Raw genomic sequence first — 12,970 nt, 5'->3', positions numbered from 1 at the left:
TGTGGTGTTGCTAAATTTGCCAAGGGAAAATTAATTGGAAAGCAAATCTAAGTCGCTGGTAGGTAGGAAAGATGAAAACGAGGAAAGTAAAACAATTCTTACAGTAACTTTCTAACCTCTAGGAAAGAGGGAAGAGGCTTTCTTTTTGCTCTTAACTTTAGCAAATAAGGACACTGGCAAATATTTCTCCAGCAGCAAACATTCAGCTGAGATGCAGTCTCTGTACAGAAATACAATTACATGCAGTCACATATGGGCAGAGAGAGCAAGCAAGCACTAGTATAAGGATGTTAACATTGTGCAATATGCGCATAATAGGAAATACTGATGTTTTTTAATGCAATTTAATTTTATATAGATATATGTACTTTTCACCCAGCAAGTGTTTTATTTCTGCTTGCAATCTAAAAGCTTGATAGAACCCAACCATTATGTAGTGAAAAAACATATATATATTTATATATATCTATCACTCTTTTATAACTTCAGCATTACCACATTATTTGACAAAACCACTGGTGTTGGTGTCCAATATCTTTGTATGTCTCCTTAAATATTTGAGATAATACTTCACAAGTTTTTAAAGAAAAAGCTGTTACTGTTAGTTTTCTAATAGATTCATATTTTGCATTTATTTTCCCAAGTGCTGCATATAAGTACAGCAGGTGTGTTTAGTACACAAAACACATACAACCTCAGAAACTTCCAATATCATGTTGTATGCATAACTGCAGATTCAACTGTAGATGCATTTAATCTATTTTGCTTGGTGTTTTCAACGGGTTTCATATGTTATGAAGAAACCACTAGCTCTGTTAAGTGAAATTTTTGTCAGGTCATTCCTATGTTGAATATATGAATAATGTATTTTTAATTTAGTATTTCTGGATGCTCATCTTTTAAATGAAAGAACAAGTCTAGAATGGTTGTTTTAAAGGGCAGTCAGAGACAGCATGAGCAGCACACAGAAAGCATCCTGAATTGCAGTTGTGCAAAATCTGGTCATTAATTCAACCTTATATCTTATTCCTTTTATGCCAGAAAATCTGAAAACTGAGTACCAGGGAGGATGGCATCATCTGCATTTCAGTGGTTTGCCTTCAATATAAAAGCTATCTTCTTATCTCTCTTTTTTGTCCTCCTACAAGAACAGTAGCAGAGACAAGGCTTTTTTTGGAGGGTTTGGTGTTAGTGTGAGGGGTTATTTGCCATCTGCCATCAGCTTGTAGTTTGCATATCAATAAAAAAAAAATAAACTAATTTCAGGCATATATGATACAGTTAATGTAGAAGGCCCATTGTTAGGGGAGAAATAGTATATTCTTATCAGTGGCTTTAAACAGCTATTCATCATTTCTAAAGGGCAATTATTTGGAATCTATTAAACTAGACTTCATAATACCCCTGCATACTGAATTTTAAATAGAAATCTGTATTTAGATGAAGGAATACATTAGTATAAGTCATTAGAGCTCTGAAAAACCATGACTTGTTCATTTTTCACTCACTCTTTTTTTGCAGAGAATATGAAGTACTGAGGATCTGAGCTTTTAAAGAAAACTTCCCAAAGTCTGCCCTTTTTGGGGAGTGTTTGGCAAACAGCATATTCAACCCTTTATTCACTTCATTTCAGATGTTGCAAATTTCTGCTGAGAATATAAACTGTCCAGGAAAAATGTTTCAGTAAACAAACAGAAGATATACAGGTAGGTAGATAGACAGACAGACAGACAGACAGATGGGTGCTTCTGTAACTAGCTGTTGGGCAGTTTGAGATAAAGGACTTGGTTCCAAGATGTTTGCTTAGGACAGTAAGAAAACCGATCAAAGGACAGGGGACAGATATTTCGTGTCAAATGTTTTCTAATGGGTGATTCATTTTAATGCGCTGGTTATTCAAAGTTGTTTTTACAAGGCTCGATATCAATGAATAAAAAGAATTGATTCAAAAAAATGTAATAGAAAATGATAACAGGACCAGAGAATAGAAACTGTGTATCAACTCAGTAAATGCTAATGAATCTTCTACCAGGAGGCTCACAAACGAGTAAATCCAGGAAAAAAATCCAAGACCCAGTAGAGATAAATAGATAAGCTAAAAATCACAATCACATACTGCACATATTTTCACAGTAAATTTGGTTTAAGAGTTAAAAAAGCACAGCATATGGGTATCTTGCACCTGCTTTGGAACTGCGTGAACACCATTTACTCCAGCAAACAGCCTGTTAAAACATCATTTCTCACACGGAGCTGTTCAACACCCACGAGCACACGCATACGTCTGTGCACACGCATACGTGTGTGCGCCTGCACACGCACACCCCTTTGTACCAAGAAATTTCCCAGCAAGAGACTTAGCCGACTGAATTTGAGATGTAGTAAGCAATTAACCAATAACATGAGAATATGAGCTCCATATCTGCTGCTCTTTAGGATCCTGCTACTCATTAATATATAGCCACAATAAAATGACCGTATGAAGTAAAGGTCATGCTTCAGCCTGATGCTTTCTTATCTTCGCAAGGATGATGTTGTCATTCTGTTTCTGTAGAAACCGAAAGAAATTACACGCAAGCAGGGAGGTATTAAATAAGCTTTCTGGGCTCCTCGTTGCAGCACTGTGGATGGGTGGAGAGGAGGGAGGTTGCGTATTTCATGCCATGGGTGGGCACCACCCTCACCAGACCTCCCCCAGGGAGAGCAGGGCTCACCCCCAGGACCAAGAGCCTGCCAGCCCCTGGGAGTGTTTTAGTGTAGAGGGTGGAATGGGCTGAAACTGAGGAAAAATTTTGATGCCCCCCTGAGAAATCCAAGCAGTTAATTTATGACAAGTTTTTTATTGCCTTTTTAATGTAGCTCTTCATTATGGCTTTAGAGAGGGAGACTTGTTTGTCACTCTGCCTCTGTGGTTTTGGGTTGGGCAGAGGATGCTGGACGCTCTTAAGCAAGAATACATTTTTATCGCAAAGAACTTTCCTGAACTGATTTTCCACGCTCTGGTCTACGTTCCTCCTCGCTGTAGGAAGCAGAAGGCCACCAACGTATTTCTAGGTACAGAACTGTGTTAGCAGTCTTGCAAGAGCATTCACAAACTAGACTTCAGCTAAACTAGATTTCACCAGGTCAGGCTCCCTACAGCTGGGCTTGTGCTCTGTTTGGCCACCTGTTCCCATTTATGATGCTATTCCTGATGCAGGATACATAATTACAGGATGCATTAATCTAAACTGAGACTTGCGTACACAAAAAACTTGCATGGACTTGGCATAAATGGGTCTCAGAAGTATTTTATGAGCTGCGTGATCTAGCAGCTATGGTTTGACAACGTTTGAGCTTTTTTGGTTTGATCGTGATAACGGGCACATGTACGTTAATAGTCATGGCAAACTCAAAATAATCTGACTACGCTTAAATTGCAGTGAAATAAATTCAGGCTTAAATTTATTGTATAACATATGCTCCATACTTAAGAGAAAACACACAGACACAGTGGGCCTGTGATTCCTTTCTCCTTGTACCATCCCACATCAGGACAGACACATTTCAAGTGATGTGCGATAATTGGGAAAGTCAAGAAGATTGTTTGGATATATGTGCCTAACTTAAACCTGATGCAAAATCCCTACTTAGTGTTCAGCATGGTTTCTTTAGATTTCTCCTAACTTGCTGAAAAGAAGTAAATTTTAAATGATGTCAAGCTAATCCAAAACACATTGTTTGGCATAGCAGCAGTTTAAAAAATGGAGCTTTAGTTAAACAGACAGAAAGGGAAGGAAGATTTAGAGGGGAGTCTTTGGTCTAAATGACTTACCTGGAAGCGAAGCAACAAGATGTTGGACAAGATAATTAAATCGTTGTGGGTGAAAAACTACTGAAAAGGGTGCATGCTCCTGCCCTGCTCCCGCAAAGCAGCTGAGTATGTTCAACCTGAGAGCACAAGAACAATCTTTGTGATAAATAGAACTCTTCATGTGGCTTAAAGTTAGCCATACACATAAGAAGCGCTTGCAGAATTGGGTCCAGAGTGCTCACCCCTTTACAAAATCCATCCTGGCACAACTTGACATCAGGTCAGTATCATTAGTAGCTCTCAATCCCAATTAGGAAACTTAAATAGAGAACAGTTCAGATTGCAAAAGAATTTACGTTCATATTTAAATGTACACTTGAAACAAATCCAGAGAGCCATGTTCTCCATTAATTGCCATCTTGTTAAGTTTAATACATTAATGACTTCTTCTCTGTCTTGTGCAGTGTTCAGCACATCAGAGAGAATATCACCGCAGAACTGCCTACCCTGTCAGCAGTACAAGTTGCAGAATGAATTGCTACTGAATCTAAATTTAGGTATCAGGAGAGGATACGCTGAGCAAGTGAAAACACAGAAGCAAAGCGACATGCCATGACTTTGTGGATCCGCGGATACAAGCAATCACAACTTAACAGACACAGGTAAGCTGGTGAATAGACAGAGGTCCTGCACTTGGTCATGATTTGCCCGGAGATCAAGGATCTAAATATACCTGATCTAACACAAGGAATAATGAAATTGTCAAGTGAACTTGAACACCAGAACAAATTCAAGAAATCTCTCTGTAGCAAAAAGAGGCTTCAGAAGATAAATGGCATGTCCACTTGTACTTAAGTGCTAAAAAGGAATGGCTTTCCAGTAGGGGAAGATAATAAAAAAGGAATATGCCTTCTCTCTCCCCATGCATTTTTATTCCAGCGCCAGCTAAATTTATGTATGTATATATGCATTTTCTTCCCCAGAGAAATAAGACATCCTAGTTATGGCATAGTTGAGAGGTGTTGGCTTCCTCTGCACTTCTCCCAGCTTCATACAGGAATCGCTGCCTGCGGATCACCCAGCAGAGAGGACTGTGAGTGACAGAGCCCATTCTCCACCACCAGCAGCACCAGGGGTGGCTGCACTGTGCAGAAAAGGTACTCCCTCGCCCCTCCCTGATTTTGGGGCTTTATTTCTAGAGGGTTCATCGAAAGGATTGTTATGGGTGGCAGAGATGTAAAACTCTACTTAAATTCAAGAAGATGGTGTGTTTTACTAAGCAACCGCCCCCCTGCTTCCCTCCTCCTCCGAACCCAAGCAGTGAGGATAAAGCAGCCTGACAGGCTGCATCCCGACTGTGCCATCTCTCAAACCCTTATAAGGAGACGAAGCTGCGGCATAATTAATACATGGGATGGTTGAAGATATTCCTGATTTGTTAAATTGGAATATAAACTGCAGTTAAAATATTTTTAGTGCCTGGGTGTTTGTATAGTCATGATCAGCTGTTTTGGATAAACTATAGAAAAAGGACTATAAATCTTCCTGAAATTTACAGTGAAGAGTATAATTCAGCATACAGTTTCCCCCTGCTCATGGAATTGTAATAATCAATACTGTATTATACTATTGCTGGAGTGCATTGTGGCATTTATTGTTCACCCCAGTAAAGACATTTGGCAGAATAGTGAAGGTTACCAAAGTAATTCTCTTCTAAACTTTTGGGTTCCCTATGGAAGTCCTTTGGGGTGATTGTAGGAAACATTGCTCTCTACATTTTTTTTTTGTTGTTGAAAATTGTAATATATTGATCAGGGAAAGAAAAAAAACCCCACAAGACAAAGAATAACAAACTTTTTCTAACAAGAATGACCCCTATACCCAGACAGATGTGTTAGCCTGTGGGTATTGGCTATTGGTATCCTCGTACTGGAAGGAACATACATGTCATCTTTTAGTTACCACCGTTGGCTTAGGTAGTGAAGATATGCTCATGCTCCTTTTGTGAAAGGCAATGCATGGTTAGTCATCCATAACTGAAACCAGTGGGAATCTTTGCAAGTGTCTTCACAAAGAGATGGATCAGGCTGATAATGTGCGGTACAAAGCACCTTCTTCCCTTGCTGACTTTGGAGACTTCATTTTAGATCCTCTAAGTGAAAGTGGATGACTCTGCTGCATTTTTCAGGTGACAAATGTTTTCATGTTTGCATTATGCTAAACCTTGTGTAGAAATCATCTTACTAAATTGATCACCTGCACAGTAGGTCTGATGTGTTTGACATGCACTGCACTTAATGAGGATGAACATATTGTTTCCATAGCACAAGCCTTGGTAGGTCGCATGTGTTGTAGGTAAGCCAGAAAAACGTAGAGCTCTTGGGAGCTATTTTTTGTGCAGGGAATCACAGATAGAAATCTGGGAGCCCTATCTGAAATTAATGGTGAGCAATTCAGAGCAATTGTGAGGCTATGTCTTTCAAATGCAGTTTTGTAGCATCGCTACAAAGAAAATTCTTTCTTTGATACAGGCCAGGTTGGCTAGTTTGTGTAGTCACTGAAGTGAGAGTAAAGCAAAGCCATCCTTCAAGAAACTGAAGCAAAGGCTGTGGTTGGGTCAATGTTTTTCTAAATACAGGCAGGAAGATACATGACCCATATGTCTGTTTAGCAGAATGGATCATGCTAGTGTCATAAACACCATCTTGGTCTGTTTCATTAATATTCACAGTGCTTAATTTTTAAGAGATTTTGTAGTTTTCTGTGCTTTATCAAAAGAAGGTGAATAGAGGGTTCAAGTAGTAATTGCAGTCATTATAATAAAAGGAGAGGGAGAAAGGGCAGACCATTCTTTACACCATGTATGATAAGAAAACAGAGCCATCTACATGGAGTTATGACTTGCTACTGAGCAGGAGACACTTGAAATTTTCATGAAGAGCTGTTTGAAAAAAACAACGAAGAAAGGCAGATAAAATCCCCCATTATTAACTAACTAATGTAATCATATGCATTTCAGCATGCAGCATGTGCGCTACAGATAGTCATGGTTTATTGTTACAGTGAATTAATAACATTGTCACAATGGATAACATCACATATTCTGGCTATCCGAGTGATAGGAAGACCATTAGGGTTTCACAATAACAAAGCAAGTTTAAAATAAAAAAAATAATAAAAAAAACCAACAACAAAAAACCCCAAACCAAAACCAGAAAAACCAAACCCACCACCATCAAGTTAAATTCTTTCTTGAATGGTGAGCAGTGTAACTTTGTTCTACTGCAGCAGATGAAAGAGCACTCAGAGCGCATTGCCTGTTTGTAGCAGATAAATGCTTTGCATGCACATCGTAGTTGATTTTAATCTTGCTGATTGAATTTAGGGTAGATACTAAAAAGCAAACTCATCACCTTCTATGTACTTGATATTTTCAGCAGAAGGAGCACTAGCTAGTGCAATATCTCCTGCTCCTCCAATAAAATAAAAATTCACGGTGCCACTCCACAGGCTTTAGCTTCTCATCAGTGCCTACAAAACTTATCACCATTTGTTTTGCCTTTCCTCATCACCTCCTAAATAGATCTTCCAAATCTGTGTCTACAATAATGCATACCACCTTTCAAAGGTACAGATATTCTTTCAAATATCAAAACTATCATTTCTCAAAGAATAGCTTAGATTCTGCTCCACCATTTACTTACAAATTAGTGAGACAAAGTTAGTTAATTTAAATGAGTTTAAGGAATGTTTAGTCAACTGAGGGACTTGGAATCCAAACCAGACATGTAGCGTTTATGGATTCTTTACATATCTGGGAGAAAAGCAGGATTTTTCACTTTTTTTAGGAAAAAAAAAAAAAGGAATGAAAGTGAGCATTTTCTGGTAAATTGTTTATTGAAATTAAACTTTAATTGCTACTTGCAGAAGAGAGAAAGTACTTAAAATAACATAGTCCATATGAGGTACTACTTGGTATAGTTGTTATATTAATAATTATAAACAGTTTCAATCAATAATAAACATATTCAGCATTACAGAAATTAATTCAGCATTACATTGCTGTACACACCGAATGCATCCTAAGGGTATTATATTCTTAGTTTGTTGATGTGTCTTTCACATACACGTCATTAAAATGCTGAAAATACCTGAAATACAGTCAACATACTGCCATGGGAGCCAGAAATTCAGGAGTTGTACAGCTCTAGGTGGCACGTAAGCAGGATTTAAAGTTGGAATTCAGACACAAAAATTTCTAAAAAAGACATGTCTTGGACTACTACTATGACATCATCATGGGTTTGCCAGAGAGGCTGTGGAGTCTCCATCCCTGGAGAATTTCAAAGCTCAGCTGGGCAAAGCCCTGAGCAATCTGCTCTAACTGTGAAGATAGCCCTGCTTGGACTAGATGATTTCCAGAGTTTGCTTCCAGCTTCATGTATTTTATTATTCACTGAGCAGTTAACCCAATACAATATTAGGAAACAAACATAAATTCAGTAAATTCAGCATATAAACCTACATATATAAAAGAATCAAAATATTCAAATTCTGTAGGTTTTGAAATACAATGCCCCCCTTCAAAATATTTTGTAATTATAGAACTAATTTGATGGATTGAAGTGGATAAGCAGTAATATCACTTTACACATTTCTAAAAATGAACTCACTGTTCTCATGGACAGAAAATACTGCAAATAAATCCTTCTAAACCACATCCTCCAGTCTTCTGCTTTTTCTATAGCAGACCTCAAAAGGGTTTTTTTTCTGTACAGTTTCAGTGGTTTTCTTTCCTGTACCTTATGTCTCTAATTCACACCATCTTTTAATAACACTGAATTTAATCCAATATTATACAGGCTACTTTACAACAGACATTCTTTTTTACTTTTACAAGTAAATAGAAAGTGTCCCTTTCCCTGTGAAGCACATGAATTATGCATTTCCCATTGTTTTGTTGCTTTCTGGAAAACTTTATGAAAAAAATTAATTCCCATGAATATCTTGACTTCATTGCATTAAAAAACACTATTGGTTTAGGTAATAGAATCTGCTGAACTGAATTAAGAATATTCCCCATAGAAATCATTTGCTTTCATTGCACTGAAGAAAAAACAAAATCATCAAGCCCCTTTACTGCCAAGGGTGCTTGCAATCTCCGAAGACACTTTTTTATTAATAATTTTCAAACTCTGACAAAGATCACAGCTTTCCTTTGGTGTTGTTTAGTAAATTATACATATTTTTTTTTTCAGAAGATTCATAATATTTTCATAGATGTTTAAAGTATATTATATCCATATGAAATTATATGGCCATTAAAGATGGTCAAAGAATGTGAAAACATTGAGTAAACAAATCCCATGTAATCCCTATTGATGGGGGAATGTACAGTGGATTTTTGAATCTGAATTTACCTTTTCTGCCCTTGTGCACAGCATGTGAGACCCCTGGATACAGCCACAAATGAAATATTTCTATTATAGCTGACTTCTTATGCAAAATTGACAAAACCAACAAGCTGTATATGCCTTTCCATTGATTTACTTGTTTATGTATTGTAAGATTTTTTAACTGAAGGCTTATCAGTCTGTCCATGAGCCCTGCTGGATACTGAGCAACACTCAAGTGTACTTTTCCAAGATGTGGTACAACCTTCATAATACTGTCTATTATTATAATTATAATTATTATTATTATTAATGTTCAGAAAAGCCAGTATTGTATTTTGGTAGCAAACAATTTGTTCTTCAGTCTGCCTTTTAACTGAAATATTCACAAAGAACAAATAATAACCATCCCAATGAGGCTAAGTAAACCTAACACAAATGAAAGGCTGTAAACAGGTGCTGTCTTTCTTTTTGCCTCTCAGCGAGTCTGTAACTGCCATCAGGCATTTAGTGCTTCTGTTTAACTGTTGGCTGAGAACACAGCCGAATATCTACATGGTCTTTAAGGTATGATGGTGTCTAATGTGAAGGCAAGGCCATACCAAAAAGAAATCTCCCATTGTGTGGGGAATTTGAAAGCAACAGATGCTGTTGCAGGATACTCATACTACTTACCGTGGAAACAATTAATGTTACAGTTAATTTCACCTTGTGGTGTGCCTGTAAATATTTTAGTAACCACCTGTGTGAAGTGTCCAATTTAGGCAATATTTCCATTAGTTCCTGTCCATGAAAATCCATGCACAGCTATTACAATAGCTGATCCTCAACATGCTTAAAAAACGTGTGGCTGTACTCAGGGAGTGGAGGTGTAATGGCTAGCAGTTGTGCTCGGCTCTGCCTGTTACACTTTTGAGGCCCAAGCGTCTCCTGATTCTTAGGGCCTTCCCAGTCATAGAGTCCCAAGCTTGGATAGATTCCTCTGTGTCGATGTTTCAGATCCCTGGGGCATCTCTAGGACATCTGGGTGCATCTACATGGCAGGCAAGACTGGGTGGCTTTGGAATGTCACCCACCCTTTAAACCTTTGGTGACCATCCTAACGAAGGCCATCTAGCAGTCATGGTATTCCTTCAATGTCTGCAATGCACGGACATCAAGAGCCACCACATAACAAAATATTGAACTAATATTGCTCACACTTCTCTAAACCAAGATGCTACCAGCGAGGTTGAGAAAGAAAGTTAAAAGAACATGAGGAATCTTGATGGGCAAGGAGGACCAAGTCATCTTCCAGACCTTGCCACCTTGACTGATACCAGAAAGTGGGCCAGAAATCTTCTGAAAAATTGCTGCCAAGCTCAGTTTCACTGTGTCATGGTAGTCATGACTTTGCCTAATTAGCAAGCAGCCAAAGCATGGCTACTATAGAACTGCTGATTTACAGGTTTGTCTTCATGGCATTTCATAAAAAGCAAGTACCACCTCAAAGAGAGACAACACATATGTTGGGTTGTACAGCTCCTGGGCACAACAATTTCTGCACTGGAAAGTTCATTGCTGTGGGGGCTGTGACACAGCCCATTAGCTGCTTTGTCGTGGCTGATGCTGCTTCCCGTGACGGCCCCGTGCCCGTCGGGGCAGCCCAGAGGAACAGAATGCCCGACTGCGTTGGGTCTATCCTTGAGACAAATACGCCCGGGGTCCACTCAGGGGAACCCCACCCTTAGTGCAGGCATGGTGGATATCATTCAATTTTTGCTTCTGACTAAAGGTCATGGGCTCCTGATACATGCTGCCTATCTGTCCCACAAACTGAACATCAGTAGCCTGAGAATAACCATCATCTCCCCCACTGTCAGTACAGCCTGACAAGCACGAATCCAAGATGTTCTTCAAATTTATGGTCAACTCCTGGTAAGTTTAGGCAGCTCAGGATTTGTTCATGCTGCCTTCAAGATTGCTTTCACAAGAGATAATGTCCACAGGCAACTGGTTACCCAGCACCCAACAAGCAGAGCCTGTGAGGACAATGGTAAAACATCCATTACGAATACATCTAGGAAAGCAGTCACTCTGGAAGCCTGGCCTGCAGATCAGCTCTGAAATCGTGTGTGCTGTCAGCTAGCATGTTTCCATGTGCATATGCATTTGTAAATTCAGCTTCCTCTATTCGTATACAATGGCTGTGATTCCGTTTGCCTTTGCCCTGCCTTAAAAAAAAAATAAAAATCATTCGTTCCCCAAGACTTTGTTAAGAGTCTGGCTGTCAGATTCACCTGCATAAAACACTAAGTATCTTGCATTTTCTTAAAATTCCTAACTGATGGCTGGATTTTTTTTATTTTTATTTTTTTTAATAGCAACAAAGTGACTGAGTACATAGGAGAGAGGGAGGCAGAAGGTAATGTGGATCTGGTTGGCTGTCATAGTGCCTAGACATGAGAACTGAGACCCCGGAGACTCCTTGTGTCTGCTACAGTGAACACCAAAGGATGAAGAAGAAAGAAAGGAAGCAAAGATGGAATGATAAATTAGACTAGGGGAACAAACAAAAAGCAAGACAGGTAAGAGAGGGAAAGGAATGGAGATGGCAAATGACAATGTGAGGTCAAGTTGTTATAATACAAACCAAACCAAAACACACAGTTGTGGTGTAAAGCATACGCATAAAGGGTCTGAATGAAGTTTTCCAGACCTATTTAATTTTTTATTCTTTTAGATGTTGGAACTTTGAAACCCCAGTGCTTGGTGTTTAACCTAACTTTTCCTTTATTGCAATCTTTGTAGCAAGTAAACCATATAAAGTCAGTGTTAGCCAGCAAAACTGTTGGCCAGAGCCTGAACTGAACAGTTCTGCAGTTCTAAATGAACCCCTGGTTCAGATAGTTCAAGATGTTGATCTATATGACTGATGTTTAGGTAATTATAAAAGGTGATGGAACAGGTTATTTATAGAGATATCTGGGGAGCTGCAATACAGACTAAAAGTCCTCACTGACTTGCTCCATCTTTTGGCTAACAAGAAGGTAGGTTTTCAATCAAATACAATGAAGTATAAAAGCAAATATCTTCTTTTTGTTTGTCATGGAGAGAAGAAAATCATTTATCGCATTGCACAAATAATAGCATCTTGGTATAATAGTAATACCTGTAATGGATCCAAACTTTCATCATTAAAAAAATAGGTTTTTTCTCTGAAAATAAATCACTTCTCTTCAGCATTTATCTTTCAGCAGCTGTCTATTATCCAGTCACAACGTTCAATTTCATTGACATTATCCCCTAAATTGAATCATAAATGTGGGAGAGATCTGTAGCATAATAGGCAAATTTGGTGTTACTCTGAATGGAGTGGAATTTCAGTTCGTGTCTTTGCTGACCGTTTTGTTCATTAAAAAGGAAAGGCAGTTCATGCATAAATGCACTTTTCTTAAGAAAGGTTCTGAGCACCAGGTGCTCCCATGGCCACCTAAATTCTTCCTGTTCAGGACAAGCCAGACCCCTATCACAGTATCCTGGGGAGTTTATCCTTGATTCAGTACTTTGGCAGAAGAGCACTCTGGAAGTTTAAGCTATCTTTTGTAACTCCAACATCATCAGGAAAGATGATAATTGTCTCTCTGTTTTTCGAGGCTTACCTACTCAAATCAAGGAACGCTACTACCAGGGAACTCATGAACATGTTAGAGAATGATTTACAGGTCCTCATGATTTCCTAAATGCTGTGCAAATCACTCTAGTATTAGAAGCATTTCCAACCCCAAAGTTTTTCTTTGTAATT

At 38.6% G+C, this 12,970-nt stretch overlaps 1 long non-coding RNA gene across 2 annotated transcripts in view; it reads left to right on the top strand.

The window, feature by feature from the left end:
- The window catches only part of LOC142042316 (uncharacterized), a 42,680-nt gene extending 30,279 nt beyond the window's left edge, over nucleotides 1–12,401 (top strand). Inside the window, exons 1-4 of one of the 2 annotated variants that reach the window (XR_012653709.1) lie at nucleotides 1,606–1,706; nucleotides 4,258–4,455; nucleotides 4,777–4,950; nucleotides 11,550–12,401. This is a non-coding gene — a long non-coding RNA (uncharacterized LOC142042316). Of the gene's footprint in view, nucleotides 1–1,605; nucleotides 1,707–4,257; nucleotides 4,456–4,776; nucleotides 4,951–11,549 lie in introns of those variants that run through there. The other variant, XR_012653708.1, reaches the window with a different exon arrangement.
- The last annotated feature ends 569 nt before the right edge of the window (nucleotides 12,402–12,970 follow it).

Source organism: Buteo buteo, chromosome 20 (genome assembly GCF_964188355.1).
Source record: "Buteo buteo chromosome 20, bButBut1.hap1.1, whole genome shotgun sequence".
Classification (NCBI taxonomy): domain Eukaryota; kingdom Metazoa; phylum Chordata; class Aves; order Accipitriformes; family Accipitridae; genus Buteo; species Buteo buteo.
This window is presented reverse-complemented; position numbering and strand designations above follow the sequence as displayed.